We start from the raw sequence: 16,865 nt of genomic DNA on the forward strand, positions 1-16,865 counted from the left end.
GAGATGTACAAACCTGTAAAAGATGTACAAGAGGATGACGATGGCTCACAATTGGTTGAACAGAAAGCAATGTTAAATTAGTTAATTTCCTCTCTGAAAATGTCTTGAATACAAAATGGTTGGAGGTTTGAGATTGTTTCACCAAGGATGATGCAGTATCATATAGTAACACTGAGTAATTTGACTGTTGTTCAACAACCAAAGACCAAGCACAAGGAATCAGAATAGAAGTTCATGCAATTCACTGATTACAACTGTCTGACTAAATTTATTGTTGTACATAATATTAGTAAGACACTGATGTTCTCTTTTGTTTTGTGTGTTTTTTTTGTGTTTGTTTTTTTGCCTTTTCACATGTCAAATAACCATGAAACAATTGGACAATTTCTGGAAAACCACTTCTATAAATATAGTATTGGGAACATTCTTCTTAGCACTAAAATGTTATGTTTGCATGCTTTTCATACTCGCTTCCCTAGAGCGATAAGCCGACACGGCCCGTGCTCCCTTAGCCAGCCAAGTAAGCGCCTTCATGTCTGGTAAGCGCCTTAACTGCAGGACCGTGTCGGCTTAATTTGTAACATGTATACAAAACAATGGAGCTGTGATCCGTAACGTCATTCACCACACATTATCACACTTCCATTTGGTATCTCTGCAATTCTTTAGATGTTCACTTTGAGGTCCATTGATCGCACCGTTTTAATTGTCGGCGGGCTTGTGTTGGTCACGTGGTACAGGTGATCGGCTACTACTAATCCGCCAGATAACTGCTTGTTGTAATAATGTCTGTATGATTGGGAATTACGCATCAAGACAAATCAAAGAAAATACCTATTAATTGAATAAACATCTTTGAAGGTGAAATTCTTGAGTAAAACATGTCACCATTAATCCTGGTATATATTTACCATATCGAAACCGTAACTACGTTGTTATTTGCTAAAATGAACGGTCACGAATCGACCCAAAAAATGGCTAATAAAATTTGCAAGTGGCTAAAATTTTGGCTGAGCCATTTTCTATCTTCTGATGTGAACAAACGGTTACATAATCTATTCGACACCTCAAACATAATAATACCAAATATTCAATTAGCATAATAGCGATCTCGCGACCGGTAACGAGAAACGGTGTTATCCAGAATACAGCGTGTGCCTTATGATGTTTGCTTATTTTAATAATAAAGGTTATTAATTTTAACGGCATGCATTCGACATGTATGACAGCAATGTGACGGCGATTCAATGTCTGGAAGATATGTAACTTGCTATTTTAATTTTGTAAAGTCTTTGAACCAAAGTAATAAAAACAAACCGACAATGCATGTCAATTTGAATACACATGCCAGTTCAGGGCCGAACGACATGTCGGTTATCCCAAGGGCTGAGTTCAGCCAGACCGAGCGGAAACAAAACGTTTGCTACACTGTTTTGAGCGCTTCACGTTAAACCAAATGGACACGACGGACACCAATCAAGTAGTTCGCGAACGTTAGGAAGAACGTTTGTTGGCTGAACTGAGGAAAGCTCTCGGCGTAATATACGTCACGCTTCAGAGTCAGCTGACACCCACGTGTCAAGAGATATCGTTGCGGACATGAACAATACGATTACACAGGAGTAAATCCTGATGTAAATGTGTAGAAAAACAATAGTTGTTTGCAGCAATGAATACCTAACTGCAGTTTCGTTATTTCCTTTGTCTTTGTTAATTTTGTACCTATTGTCGAGAGCACGCACTGAGATCGCGATCGCGGGAAATGTACATGCAGTAGGCCCCTATTTATACAAATTGCAGTTAAACGTACACTGAATTAGTTTACAATAATCATATTTGTTAGATAATGCTAGATATATATTTGTTAAACTGTGAGATGACATTTAATAAGTTAGCTGGATTTTTTTTAAAAAGTAAAATTTTATTTTATTAACGTTTTGGGGGGGGGGGGGTTTGGTAGTTTTTTTTTTTATAAATGGAATATACTGTGAAGTCAGCATTCTTAGCTTAGGTATTTTACAAGCAGAAATCACAACAAGCATTTAACACGACGCTGAAATCAACAACAACAACATGACGCAAATTATGAAGTTGTTGGGGGTGGGAAATTGATGGTTTTTTTAGAAAAAAGCCCCCCACAACCCCCCACAAAAACAACCCCAACATGATATGATGGATTGAAGGCAAACACTTGACTGTTTTCAACTCACTACCCCACTTCTTTTGGCTTGATTTTTGTGTTATAATGATGCTAAATATGTAAGCGCCTTAAAAAAATCTTGGGGAAAGGCCTGCGATTCAGTGATACAATTTCATATGTTATGGCTTTTCAAAGAAAATTGAAGGACTCTTAAGAAGTGGTGGTTACTGTGAACAAACAGGAATGCTTTGAACAATTCATTTGTAAAGTGTACAGCCTGACAGTAGTCAAAGTACTAAATCTTCTATCTTGGAAACTAAAAATCCAATGGCTAATGTTCGCAGGTTAGCCTGCATGTTTCATGTCATTAACATACATTTTGATGGATACAATCTTACCTGTATATACAAATAATTATGATTTGATAACACATATTTGGCTATTTCTCATTCCACCCAGTGCACCATGATTTATATATCAAAGGCCGTGGTATGTATGATATTTTTTCTGTGGGAAGGTGCTTATAAAAAAGATCCCTTGCTACTAATGGAAAACGTGTGCTACAACAGCTTGTTCTGAATGTGCATGTTTAAAGCCCATGACCTGAATGGAAAAAAAAAATGTAGCAGATTTTCTAAAGACTATACATCAAAATTAGTAATGTCTGACATCCAATAGATGATGACTAATAAATCAATGTGTTCTAGCGGTGTCATTAAACAAAACCAACTTTAACTTTGATACTTTCTCGCATTTATAGCAGCAAATAATGCCCTTCATAAGACTTGGATGTCAATTTTATAAAATGTATGACAAATGGCCACCACTTTGTTTTTCGCCATTTTATTTTTCACCATATTTGACCATAAAACTAAATTTTTAGATTTTCATAATAGATTTTATATAAATTAATGAATACACTGTCACATATACATGTATGTTAATGCCATAAAAATGCTATAAAGATTGTTGAGATACCACTTAATACTTTGTACGAGACAGCTAGAGGGCTGGAGCAAAACCTCAACTTCATGCAAAATTTTAATAGAGATATTCAGGCAAAGTGTGCTAAACAGATCTTTTTACCATTTTTTTCCATTATTCTACCCTCAAAGTTAGTTGTAATTAATGTATAAAAGGTATTGATTCATTTGCAACCCTATATAGCTGTTTGGTAGTAAAAATTAAAGGTAATATGAATAAATGTTGTTATGCAGATTCGGACATTTTCATTTAATTCAGGCAAAAACTAGCCTGCCCCCCTACAAAAATGGGGGCCTGTACGCCTATGAATACTTTTTATTACATAACTTTCCGCTATTTCCTTTTCTGCCATTTTGAAACATATAAAACGTAATTTCTCAGATGCCCAACATATTTTAAGGGGATTCAGCATCTTCAAATTAGATTTAAAATCTATGTTGAACCAAATCCTAAAAACATGCTCATATGTTACATTTCTGTAAAATTAGCCCTGACTTTAAGAGATGTGTGTAGTATAAAGCTAGGCGGTATTAAAATTTCATGTTTGGTATCGGTATCAGTATTTTGGGGATAATTTACCTCAGTATCGGTACAGTATTGAGGGTTTCTGCTAGAGGGTAAAATGGGTATGGCGCCATAACCAAATTTTTGGGAAGATTTAATTCTTTTGTAGTTGACCTTTTGACAAAATAAATGACTCTTTATCATTACTGTATGATTTTCATAACCCAAATTTCTTTCTGGGGGAAGCTTTCCATACCCCGCATCGACTTTGATTCCATTCAGCACACAAATTGTAAATATTCAATTTCATAGTGCAATACCCAAAAATGTCTTTCTGGCAGAAACGCTGGTATTCGATATTGACACAATATCAATGCAAATACCAATATCGAGCTGTATTTTCGGTATACTTGGCTTTAAATGCATGCACAAGTTAATGCTAATCACAAAATAAGGGGTATTTATTGTAACTATATAGCTGTTTGGCAATAATGCTACTTAATATTCATTAAAGGGACACACCCTAGTTACGGCGTTGTTTTTCGCTATTAAACCCATTTTTTCACAAATAAAATTGCACTTTACTTACCGTTTATTATTTAGAATATACATTTCCATTCACCTAAAGTGTTTTTTGGTAATCCTGGTAATCCTGGTGTTTGTAATACCACAAAATGCATTTTTCATATTTCTGAAAAACGGACGCACGTTTGAGAAAAAAACGTTGAGCAGACAAGATCTAATCTATTTTTAGACGGGATATTTCCATTTCAATGTCACAGACGTTGGTATACCACGTGACCGTTATCATTTTGGTTCGGTTTGTTTTCTCGTGCACGGTTCGCGCAGTCAACATCCTATTTGTTGTTGTTCATTTGTGAGATTTTTCTTCAGTTCGTGAACATTTTCAGTAACAATAAAGTTCAGACAAGTAAGTATCTCAATACAAAGCGTTACAAACCCTTAAAACCAATAATTTTGCTAAGTCCTACGATATCTGGAGAGGGGATACAACCAGGACAGAACAGTTGGAACATGTCCAGAAGAGGTGAAAAGAACGCACCCCAAGTCTGTGAAATTTGTCGAGACGTAGGCATTGTTGTGCTTCGAGCGACATCTACCGGTGACATCAGAATACAAACTTTCAAAATTATTTCAAGCAATTGGGACATGGGGATTCCCATGGTATTTATCGATATAAAACCTGCTTTTTCACTCCATTTGATAAAAACGTGATCTAAGTGTGTTACAAGTTTGTAGATTAACCAAATTATAATTTATTTTCGCTGGATGGAACTAGGGTGTGCGGCTTTAATAAATGTTAACCTGTTTTTCTGTTGATTCTGAGGAATAGGATAATACCTGTTTCTCTTCTTTTTAGCCATTTTGCATTCATCAGATATATTGTTAGTGCTTTACTAAATGACGGGAAAAAATTTTCAATACCAACATTTCGGTATTTTAAGATTTGCTCAATACAAAAAATCAGTATTGATATGATACCGATACTGAACGGTATATACGGTATACTGCCCAACTCTAGTGTGACGGCATTGTGTATTAACAAGCATTTGTTTTATTCCAAATATTATTCATTTAAATTTTTACTTATTTAACACCAGAAAGCAACATTTTATGTTTGTTTGTATTCCCTTTAATAACAAACATAAAAATGAAGAAGGAATATAATCATATTACAAATTTATAAAACATATTCCCAAAACACCACATTTTACTACTTTTTTTTTTTTTCAACTTCTTACCCCCAACCCCCAATTTAAAAAAAAAAAAATATTTTGTGTTTTGAGAGGGGATTTTTAATGTTATACTAGATATGAATACTAAAAAAAAAAATCATTTCTGTTCCAAATTGTTTTGGGTTTACATAACTTTTGGTTAAATTGACTGGACTATGCAGCTGTCTCTACAGTTCATATGATTTTTTCTTGAATAATGACTTAATTTGTATGATTTCCCCCATCTGCTTTACAGGGTACGATGCATCTATACATGTACATATAAGGTGGACTTGTTTTCGTATAAAGTTTGGAACGTTTAGCATAAACATGTAGGTATTTTGTAAGACGCTTTGCAGTGCTTAAGTGAAAGCAAAAGTGGTAATAACACTTTCTACTTGTTATTGGGAATACAAAGTATATATAGAGATTATTATACAAGCTTGTGTGTTGTACTGATTTTACGAAACAAGTGTCAGGATTACTATATTACTGTAATACATGAATCCTGGCACAAGTTTCGTAAAATCAGTACAATTCACGTGCAAGTGTAATAATTTCTTTATTATCAACATTATCCAAAATATTATGTTTATGAGTAACAAGCTAGGACCATGTCAAAACATTTCAAAAGTACCATAACTAAAAAAGAGATGATGAAATGATGTCATTTTCCGAAATGATGTTATTTTGATCAGCGTTTACACAGGTATAAGAAATCTGACTGGGAAGCCGCATTAAGTTATGACGTCGCTTCACAAAATTATGTTATTTGTTGTGCACGTGAAATCATTATGACACACATGGTCATGGTACTGGTTATATTTCCCTGAATATCTTGAACTATGTGGATAATAAAGTAAAATACATTTAAACCATACAGATCATAGTTCATAATTCTATTATAAAGTTTAACTTTTAAATGGATTCGACATGTATTTGAGGCCAGAGTCTGATAAACAGTGGCTTTGAGGTTTCAAGCATCAAGCCACCATATTCTAGAACCCTTGTGTCAAGAAAATCACGAAACCAAGGCAAAGTATTTCCAGGGAACTTTTTGTTCAGTATATCGTGTTGTAATTCAGTACACAAATTTTAGAGATTGCTACACAATTTTGTAGCGTTAAATACTAGTTGCTAATTCGTTTTAAAACTGAAAGTAATTTAGCTAATAAAATGTTTTACAACAAAGTGTTATTTAATGTAAACCGTTGTTCTGTTGGTGTGTTGGTTACACATTAAATCTACGCAAACCACCAATTGGTTACACTGTGAACTGTTACACATTCTGAAAGTTAAACCAGAGCATATTGATTTATTAATAATCAGCTATTGGATGTCAAACATTTAGTAATTCTGACATATATTCTTGGAAGAAACATGTTACATTTTTTTAATTTGTAGCAAAGGATCTTTAATTTGCACTATCCCACAGCCTTTGATATATGTCATGGTGCACTGAAGGATCTTTAATGGGCACGGGGATCGATCCCACTTAGCCTTCCTGATAAAAAGTGGTTTAAGCTCAGAACTGACAGTGACAATAAATTCCTGTTTGTTCTGAAAATAAACACATCACCACATGGTGATCGATCCCATATAGCCATTTTCTGCCCTCCATCCCTCCCGCTTCACAATCCGAACAAAAAAGTAAAAGCCATGTTCGGAAACTTTTCAGTAAAAACATCGGACAGTGACAATGTTTCATACACATTAATCAATGTTTTTATGTTAGGATTCTGAGGGGGGGGGAGGGGGTCAAACTCAATCCTAACATTGTTAGGATTATGAAAACCATTGACATTTATGGACCGTCCCTAAGTCTAATAGCTTTAATAACTAATAAATATAATATTTAATTTTTTATTCACCTTTAAATAGTCCATGTATGTACTACTAACAGCCTGTTGAACAGGGAAGAAACAGGATTGAAAATGAAAGTAGACTACATTATTATACTTTATAGTTATTTAACTTAATTAAATTCAACAATAATTTCACGAAATTCATGTAAACATGGAAAAGTACATGAAACCATGCACCAAAATTAAATTAAAATACCCAACAAGTCAATACAATATCTGTGAAACAACACAATAAATTTGTGAATAAAACAAAACTGCAGCAACTTGGGGGAACTCCCAGGTATGTTATCAATATAGGTAATACTAAACCAAATAACTTCCGGCTGGGTCAAAGTTGGAGGTGCAGCGAAAATTTTGATAGAAACGTTAACACCACAAGTCATGTGATTGGTTATAAATGTGAGTGTGTTGGTTGTAAAAAAAATACAAAAAATAGTTTCATCTGGGCTAAAAATGTATGCAATTTTATTTCATCTAGTACCACTGTGTCAAGTAGCCTTGTACTTGGAACCTGTATGGGGTACCTGTAAAAAAAAAAAGTACTCAAATTTTGTGCGAAACTAGGGGTGTTGTAAAAACATCTGGTTACACCGAAAGGTACAATTTTCTTCGGTTAAAGGGAGGGTCAACTAAAATATGAGCCTGATGTGTTGGAAAGATGCATATCAGGACGACCAACACATACTGACATTTTAAGAAATGAAAAACGCGTAATTTTAGAGTTAAAGGAAGTGACAATTATGGCATTTGGCCTGGTATGCATATTCAACGATATATAATGCACATTATGATTATTGCTTACTATCAACAAGTATAATCGTATAGTTAATTAATAAAGTGCAGCCATCTTGTACCATCCCGATGAATACGCCCTCTGGCGAGTCGGTGGTTACGTAATACTTATCGTGTCACGCCAGGAATTAGTCTTAGAACCGAAGAAACAAAACATACCTGATTTTTGCAGATGCATCGCAATTTTCTGTAATAATATCCATCCCAGTAAGCCAGCAATAAGTATATATTATTTTTCAATACAAAATAAATCATCATTGTCAAAGTGTCGAAATATCTGTATTATGTTTTGTCCCTACATTAACCCACGTACTGAAATGATAATCGGAGTGTTTTCTTAATTAATTGGTCTTTTCTCTCCGTGGCCTGTACCTGTGTTTCCTGATTGGCAGGTGTATATTTCGGACGGTCACCAAGTCAATGTGTCTAGATACAAATAAAAAAAAAAAAAAAAATGCGTGCACGTTTTATAAAGATCACAGAGTATTGTGAGGTAGCCGCGCGGCCACTCTTAAAATGATAATGGACATTATCAGCCGTCCTGCTGTATTACTGTAAATAATTCAATGAAACCCATGATTAAGTAGACTGTTCCATCTAAAATCACAAAATTGACCAATTACGTAGTCCCAAAGAAAAGAAAATTATCACTTGGGTATCATACCAACGTACCCTACCAATATGCCTAATAATATGCATTTTTTTTTTGGATTTTTTTAGGAGAGAAAAATACTATAACCCCATTTCGTTCTATCAATGCAAATTGAAATATATTTAGTTAAATAGTTTATTATATTATAAAGTCATTAATATTGTTTTACAAGTCAGGTTGATAAAAGCGAAGCACCTTGTAAATTACTGCTTTTGTTTACACTGTGCATACTGGAGTTGGTCGGAGCTGACGTCACTTCGCCCCAAGCTAGAATTCTGGATGCACCAGAAACAAAAGAAAATGGCTGCCCCCAGTTAGCAGGAATAATCAGGGTTTTTTATTAAATAAAATTACGCGTTTTTCATTTCTTAAAGTGTCAGTATGTGTAGGTCGTCCGGGTATCCATCTTTCCAACACATCAGGCTCATATTTGAGTTGACTCTCCCTTTAAGTAAACATACCTGATTATTCCTGCTAACTGGGGGTGCTCCCTTGCACCTGCCAGTGCAGGAGGTCACCCCCCCCTACCCACCCCACACCTCTCCTGTCCTGGACGAAGGAGCCCAGGACAGGCGTGCGCTCCATTCCATTCCATATATATACTTGCCGTCACATTTAACAAACTATACAATTATACTTGTTGCTATTAAACAATAATGTGCATTATATGTCGTTGAATTTGCATACCAGGCCAAGTGCCTAAACTGTTCCTTCCTTTAATACTTTGAAGTAGGGGTTGTAGTACTGATATTTATGGGTCATAGTTTGGTTGATATATTGCATAATTATAGTGTTTTTAAACACAAACGTTAACATGGTCGCCTATGAGATTTCATTTGGTATAGTTAGGGTCCGACTATTTACCCCATGATACCCCAATATACCCCAACACACCACCAAGACACCATCAAGATACCCCAAGACTCCATAAATGTTTTTATAAATGAATTAAAGTGTACTATTTTATAAAATATTTAGAGGAAATGGAAGTAAAAGAATTAATTATAAGCTTAAAAGTTCCACGTTTATCAAAAACGTAATTCACTATTGTTTGGTATATACGTATACCTTTTACAATATTTATGAAGTATCAGTAAAATATATATATTTTAAATGTACCCGTTTTTAATATATTCGCAATAAAAAGTCGCGTTTTCCCCATCGCTTGCCAAAATGCCTGTCGACTCTAAGAGCTAAGTCACGTGACCCCGTGACGCGCTGACCGGCATAACACCAAAGCGTGATTCGCAGCCTTTCAGACATTTTACAGGGAAGGTGGAACACGTGTATTTTTAAAACACACAAATTTTATTCTGTTGAAATGAATTGTATGGAGGAATATTCTTTTGGAGATAGTTTTCAAATGTAAAATATGGTGAACCATTGTTTAGTGTTTGGATGTATCAAAGTAGCAATTTTTCCGAACTTTAAACAAGCCGACAATCACAGGGATTGCATGGAAGTGGTTCTTAAAAAGAACCCGTGCGTATGGAAAGGACCATCACTATGGGATAGGATATATAGTACCACTTCATATATATACAATATATAATATATATAATATATATATGCATGACACCATAATATATATAATTATATAATATATATATATGAAGTATATATATATATATATATATATATTTATTTTATAAATATTAAATTATTTTTTTTTTTTTTTTTTTTTTTTAAAACATATCTGTTCTATGCCTGTATCCTCACCGGCACATGTTCTACGATTGCGCATGATACAGCAAACAAGAAACCACGACGAACACGAGCTAAACTAGAGCAGCGTGAAATATAGTGGTACGGCTTGAGGTCTTCTTTCAAATTCAGTTGAGATGAACATTTTCATAGATAAAACAAATATAACCCACAAAAGTGCTTCTTTGAAAAGTGTTACGGCCATGCGCCGGCCCTGCAGTGGCGTAGGGAGGGGCCCCACGGGAACACGCCCCCACCTCATCAAACGTGGGTGGGTTTTTTTTAAACTATTAAATGTTATAAAATCATACATTATATACATAGTGTGGGTTGTCCCCCCCCCCCCCCCCCCCCTCAATCCCAATATAAAATCCTGCCTACGCCAGTGGAGGGTACCAAGCCTAGAACGATAAAAAAAAATATGGGGCTTGTATCTCAGAATTAAATACACATTTTTATATATACTGACACACAATGAAAACGAAAAACAGATATTTTAAAATATATTTATTGGACTTAAAATAACAATTTATGAGAGGAAGCCATTGATTGGTACTGGGGCCGGTTGTTCCATTGCTCCCCCCTCTTTTTTTGGTGCTCTTATGATATTCTCTGAGGTATGCCATTGACACTTATTAAATTCGTGATTAAATACTCATAACATGGCTCTCTGTCCTATCGTGCCTGGCGTGCTTTTGGACATAGTTACTCTGCATAATATTATAAGCTAGATAAAATACCGGTTTTTAATTATATAAAATATAATATATATTAATTTTAATTTTAATCTTACAAGAATATTAATTTTAACTATTAAGGTAGGTGGTTTTTTCCCTTCCTTTTGATTTTAAGTAAGAATGTGGGGTATGAATGAGAGAATGTTAGATCAGCTTGGGTGTAATATTGAGGTGTCTAACCTGGCAGTTAGACATCTCTTGACTGCTCACCGGCTACGTTATATATATATGTTAAATTTTTTAAACTGATTGGTATTTGTTTTTTTGGTTTTTAATTTATTTGTATAAATGTTTACAAGCGTGCTCTGTATTTTAATATTTTGATATATTATTTTATTATATATTTTTAATTATTATGGAATAAAGCAAGAGAGAGAGACAGATGTGCTCCCTCTCTAATTTAATGGGACTTAGCAGTACCCATGCCGTCTAGCGGTCCTTGGTATTATTGCCCTGGACCGCTCTTCGGTTTTTATAGATTAAAGGGTGATGGCGTCTGTGAATGACATAACTTTTAGATTCTCGAGGACTACAGAGAGGCGCCCGGAACCAAGTGGTCACCAGGGGTGCGTTTCTACTCCGGCGAGGGGACAGACGAAGACTCCTTTTCCGTCGTCCAGACATGATACTGTCACTCTGAAAGTGACATCCACTCTCTCAGTGGATAGTTTATGATAATTAAAGTTAAGAATATATATAACTAATAAATAAAATTAAACTAACTACACGAGGGCCGTGCTGGTGGAGGGCATCGCGGTTGGGACGGTGGGGGGGGGGGGGGGGGAGACCACCGGAGGGTAGGAGATAGGCGTAGGCGTAGGCGGTTTGGCAGTAGGAGAGTTTAAGGTTTGTCCGGGGGGCTCCGGCCCCCCCTCCCCTGGGCCTCGGCCCCCTCCTGCCTGCCACACTTAGATTCCCAATACCGACATGACACCTCCCTCAAATGATATAATTTTCCGTGTGGCGGATTAGTCTAGAGAAGAACCTTACTCCTAATTCCCTTAGGGTTAAATAAGAAGATATAGAATTAGAGTTGTTTAAGTTTAGACCACCCGGCTAAAAATGTGGCAAATTTTTTAGAAATAGGTATTTTATGTTTGAAATGCACAAATAAATTGGTAATGTCCCCTTAAATATTTTTGGTGTAAAGTTTAAAATTGCCCCTATATTTCTGTCCCGGACCACTCCTGCTGGCTATCCAGAGGATGGGCCGTGACAGACATGCTTGAAACCCTAGTGGTATATGAGCATGTAAATAAATATTGGATTGGATTGGTACTTTTGTCTGGGTTTTAATCCTGGTTTTGTTCTCGTTACACATACAATAGCAGAAACACATAAAATGGTGTCAAATGCGTTCACTACATGCTCAGTCATGCTGCATGCAATGCACGTGAAATGCCAGTATGTGGACACATAAAAGTCACGTAACGGTGTCATATTCCTCATCACATTAAGAATGCCACGACTCTGAGAAGAACAAAGGGAGCGAGCGTTGGGTATGGTTCAAGGGGGGACTTCGCAAAGCCAAGTTGCTAGGACCTTCAGAGTCCATCCATCAACTATTGGACGATTTGCTGAACGTCATCCAACAGACTGGGAGTGTCCGTGATCGACCTCGACCTGGTAAACGTCCCGTTACGACCCTACGCCAAGATCGGCAGATTCCACGACACCACCTCCGTGACCGGTTCAGAACTGCGACGATGACAGCAAGCAACACGATAGGACGTCATGAAAGGCCTATCCATCCGATGACTGTCATCCGTCAACTCAGATGCAGACGCCCGTACAACGGTAACATCATGACACCGCGACATCGTGCTGCGAGACTACAGTTTGCTCTTCAGAATGGTAATCATCCACCATCTTCCTCTCATAAATTGTTATTTTAAGTCCAATAAATATATTTTTCATTAATCACAACAAAATATTGAAAAATATCTGTTTTGCGTTTTCATTTGTGTGTCAGTATATATATACTCTTCAAAAAAAAAAAGTATGGGAACTCTAATAAGAATTTACAATTGCCAAAATTGTAAGGTATATTAGCTGTGGGGAATGGTTGGTTATATGATAATAGTGAATTAATTGGGCAAACATTACAGCCGGTAGTTCAGCATTGCAGTAGGTTTTATGACCACCAAAGAGCTTGAAGGACGATTGGGGTCAGAAGTGAAATTTCAAAGCTGACGGTTTTTTTATTTTTTTATCAGTAATAGGTGATACAGCCGCGATGTGTCAGACATTCATTCAGTCGACGAGGCATACTGCGTGTAAGTCTCCCAATGGCCATTTGAGGGAGTCTGTTCCACTCCTCTTGCAGCGCCTGACCACGTTCCGCTAACGTGGTCGGCGGTCTTTGACGTTGACGCACACGTCTCCTTATCATGTACCAGACGTGTTCAACTGGGGAAAGGTCTGGGCTCATTGCTGGTCATGGCGTTCGATAGATGTTGTGCTGCTGAAGGTGAGCATTGACATTCGTGCACGGTGAGCACGGGCATTGTCGTCCTGAAAAACTAAACGTCGACCCACACGCCTAGCAAACGGGGACGACAAAGGGAGTCAGTATGTTGTCCAGGTAGTACTGCCAGTGACCTTTCCTTGCACAATATGGAGGGGGGTTCTGTCAGTCATAGTGATACCACCCCACTCCATAACCGATCCACCGCCAAATCTGTCATGAAATCGCATTGTGACGTTGGCATGCCGTTAATTTCGTCGTCGCCAGACCCGACCACGCCTGTCACGGAAGTTCAAAGTGAATAGGGACTCATCTGAAAAAATGACACGTGACCAGCGACGAATACCCCAGTTCTGACGTTCCCTTCACCATTCACGTCTGTGGGCAATGTGACGATTTGTCAAGGTAGGCACAACCTGAGGCCGTCGAGCATGAAGATGGGCGGTATGAAGACGATCTCTAATCGTCTGACACGTAACTCGGACACCAGTAGCCTGATGAAGGTTTGCAACAATTTGATTTGCCGTTTGAGCTCGATTTCTTAGAGCCTGGTTATGGATGAATCAATCCTGTACTTCTGTCGTTGCCCTGGAACGACCTGAACGGGGTCGATCGTAAACATTTTGGGTTTGTTGGTACCTGTTCCATAGTCTGCTAATCACTGACTTCGAAACATTGAAGGTATTGGCCACTTCACGCTGACTTCTGACCGTTTGCAGCATGCCAATAACCCGTAGACGCTCATCGCGTTGTATACACCGCATCGCAAATTCAAACAATAAAAATTACTAAAAACAAAACAATAACAACTGTATGATCAACAGAATAAAAAAGATTGACAGAAATAATGTTCCACAGTGATTAATCGACCTTCCTGGAAATTGTCAAAATCGAGAACTCACACCCCACGCACGTGTACGGGGCAACTGCGTGGTGCACGTGCAAACTATGGAATGTGTTTCGGGGTGTTGATAAACAGACCTGAACGTTCTTTACTAGGATGTCTGTGGTAACGTATGTTCGGTCTAATAGTTGATATTAACATTAAAGGTAGGGTCAACTCAAACAAGAGCCTTATGTGTTGGAAAGATGCATACCCGGACCACCAACACATACTGACACTTTAGCAAATGAAAAACTCGTAATTTTAGAGTTAATAAAAAAACTTAATTATTCCTGCTAACTGGGGGCAGCCATTTTGTTTCGTTTTTGTGACGTCCGGTGGGATAGCTTGGGGCGAAGTGACGACAGCTCCTGACCATCTCCTGTATGTACAGCGTAAACAAAAGCAGTAATTTTCGACAAGGCGCTTCTCTTTGATCAACCTGACTTGTAAAACAGCATAAATTACGTAATAATATAATAAACTATTTAACTAAATATATTTCAAGTTGCATTAATGGAACAAAAATTTTACTAAAATATAGGGAACATGAGAAATACTATTCTAAAAATACCATGACTAAAGTTACATATCATGTTATTTATATTATGTTTGTGCTGAATAAACAGATCACACACTGTCCCTGAGCGCCCTTTGCATTTTTGCCTGATAACTAAATAATCGGAAACAATTTTAACAACTAATTTTATTTTTGGATAGGTTCTACTTCTATATTTAATGTTTCCTCATATTTATACTATTTGCCAAAATATATATATATTTTTTTTTTTAAATTTTTTTTTCATAACTGACACTTGTCCCTGAATTTGACGTCATTAGGCTACTACAACGAGCAGATGATTAGCTCGACAGTTGTTGTGGGTTATCTCCCTTCAACAGCTTTCCTGACCTGAAAGTTTGCTGGCGTTTTTTTTCAACATGTGGCTAAAAGAAGTTACACTGGTGTAAATCTGATTAATGAGAAAATCACCACTTCCTTCATAATTTCAGGTGAGTAGCTTAATTATGTGTCATTACCGTATGCTCAAGAACTCTTATAAATGCATTTTAATATTTTTGTTTAGTTTAAATGTCTTTCAAATTAGTCATGAACACATGCATATGGAATGTCTGGAATAGCTTTGAAAAGTATGGTAGCCTGTTAAGGCCAAAATATGTACAAAATGTCATTACCAGAACAGTCATTACAACAACAACAAAAATGTCGCGGTAATGACATTGAAACCTTAAGTACTTAAACAACTACATTATTGGTAAAAACTGAATGGCAACTTCATGGATTGTAATTGTACTAAACATTTAACTGGAATACATATATCGTACCGTCATACAATTTCGATCGACATATGTTTTCGATACTTTGTTTGTAACTGCATGTATCGCGAGATTATGCAAGATATTACGTCACTCTCAGCCTAAACATAAACAACTAAGTCTCTTTTACCTCACAATATTAAAAATGCTTCAAGTCAAGCTGCCAACTTTATGTTTTAATTATAATACCATAAATAGTGTGCATGTTATCAGTTTTTCGTAATGCAATATATTGGTACTAATGAAATGCCTCACATAGCGAAATCCAGGTATCACAAATCCCTGCAAAGTTATTGTCTGCAACACTGACATCTGACTTGCCAAAGTTCGAAGATATACCACGTGATCATTACACTGAACAATATAATTTATGGAAGGCTGGTTGGGTTACCTCTTATGTTATTCACAGCAAAGATCTTTTCGGTAATTTCTGGTGGGGACATGTTTACATGTGCATTTACATTTACTACAAATAAAGGTGGTTTAGTGGAATTAGATTTTTTGAAAATATATAGTTCTGTATCTCTGTCAGAGTACTTAAGGTGACAGTCTGATTTTAGGTGTCGTTGATACGTATAACAAGAGGAGTAGACATTAACCTATGACGAAAACATAATGTAAATATGTTTTAAATGAACACTGTCTATTGGTCTGAAGATTATTCAATATTTTTTACAAGTTACAAACATTATATGATTTTATTTTCAAAAGAAGATTTTGATGTAAATTATTGCACGGAGTATAGATCCTTCACTGCCATAAAAAGGACAAAAATAGACAGCCAATGAAACTATCGAAAACATATGACGTTTGTGAAAATATAGCGGAAACACCTGTACAACTTAGCAGCTAGTGTTTTTGGAGGAAAATTTGGTGTTCATGGGAAATTATCACTGTTTTTTACAATAAACTAATGTGACTTGAGAAAGGTAAAGTAGTATTGTATGTACGAAGTATTGTTTTTATTACATTTTAATTTTTTCCTTATCGTATCGAAAACATATAACGCCAGGATACATCAATAAATTCTCAAACAGTTACAGGTTATTGTTATAATTACAAACAA

This window comes from Gigantopelta aegis, chromosome 3, assembly GCF_016097555.1.
Source record: "Gigantopelta aegis isolate Gae_Host chromosome 3, Gae_host_genome, whole genome shotgun sequence".
Classification (NCBI taxonomy): Eukaryota; Metazoa; Mollusca; class Gastropoda; order Neomphalida; family Peltospiridae; genus Gigantopelta; species Gigantopelta aegis.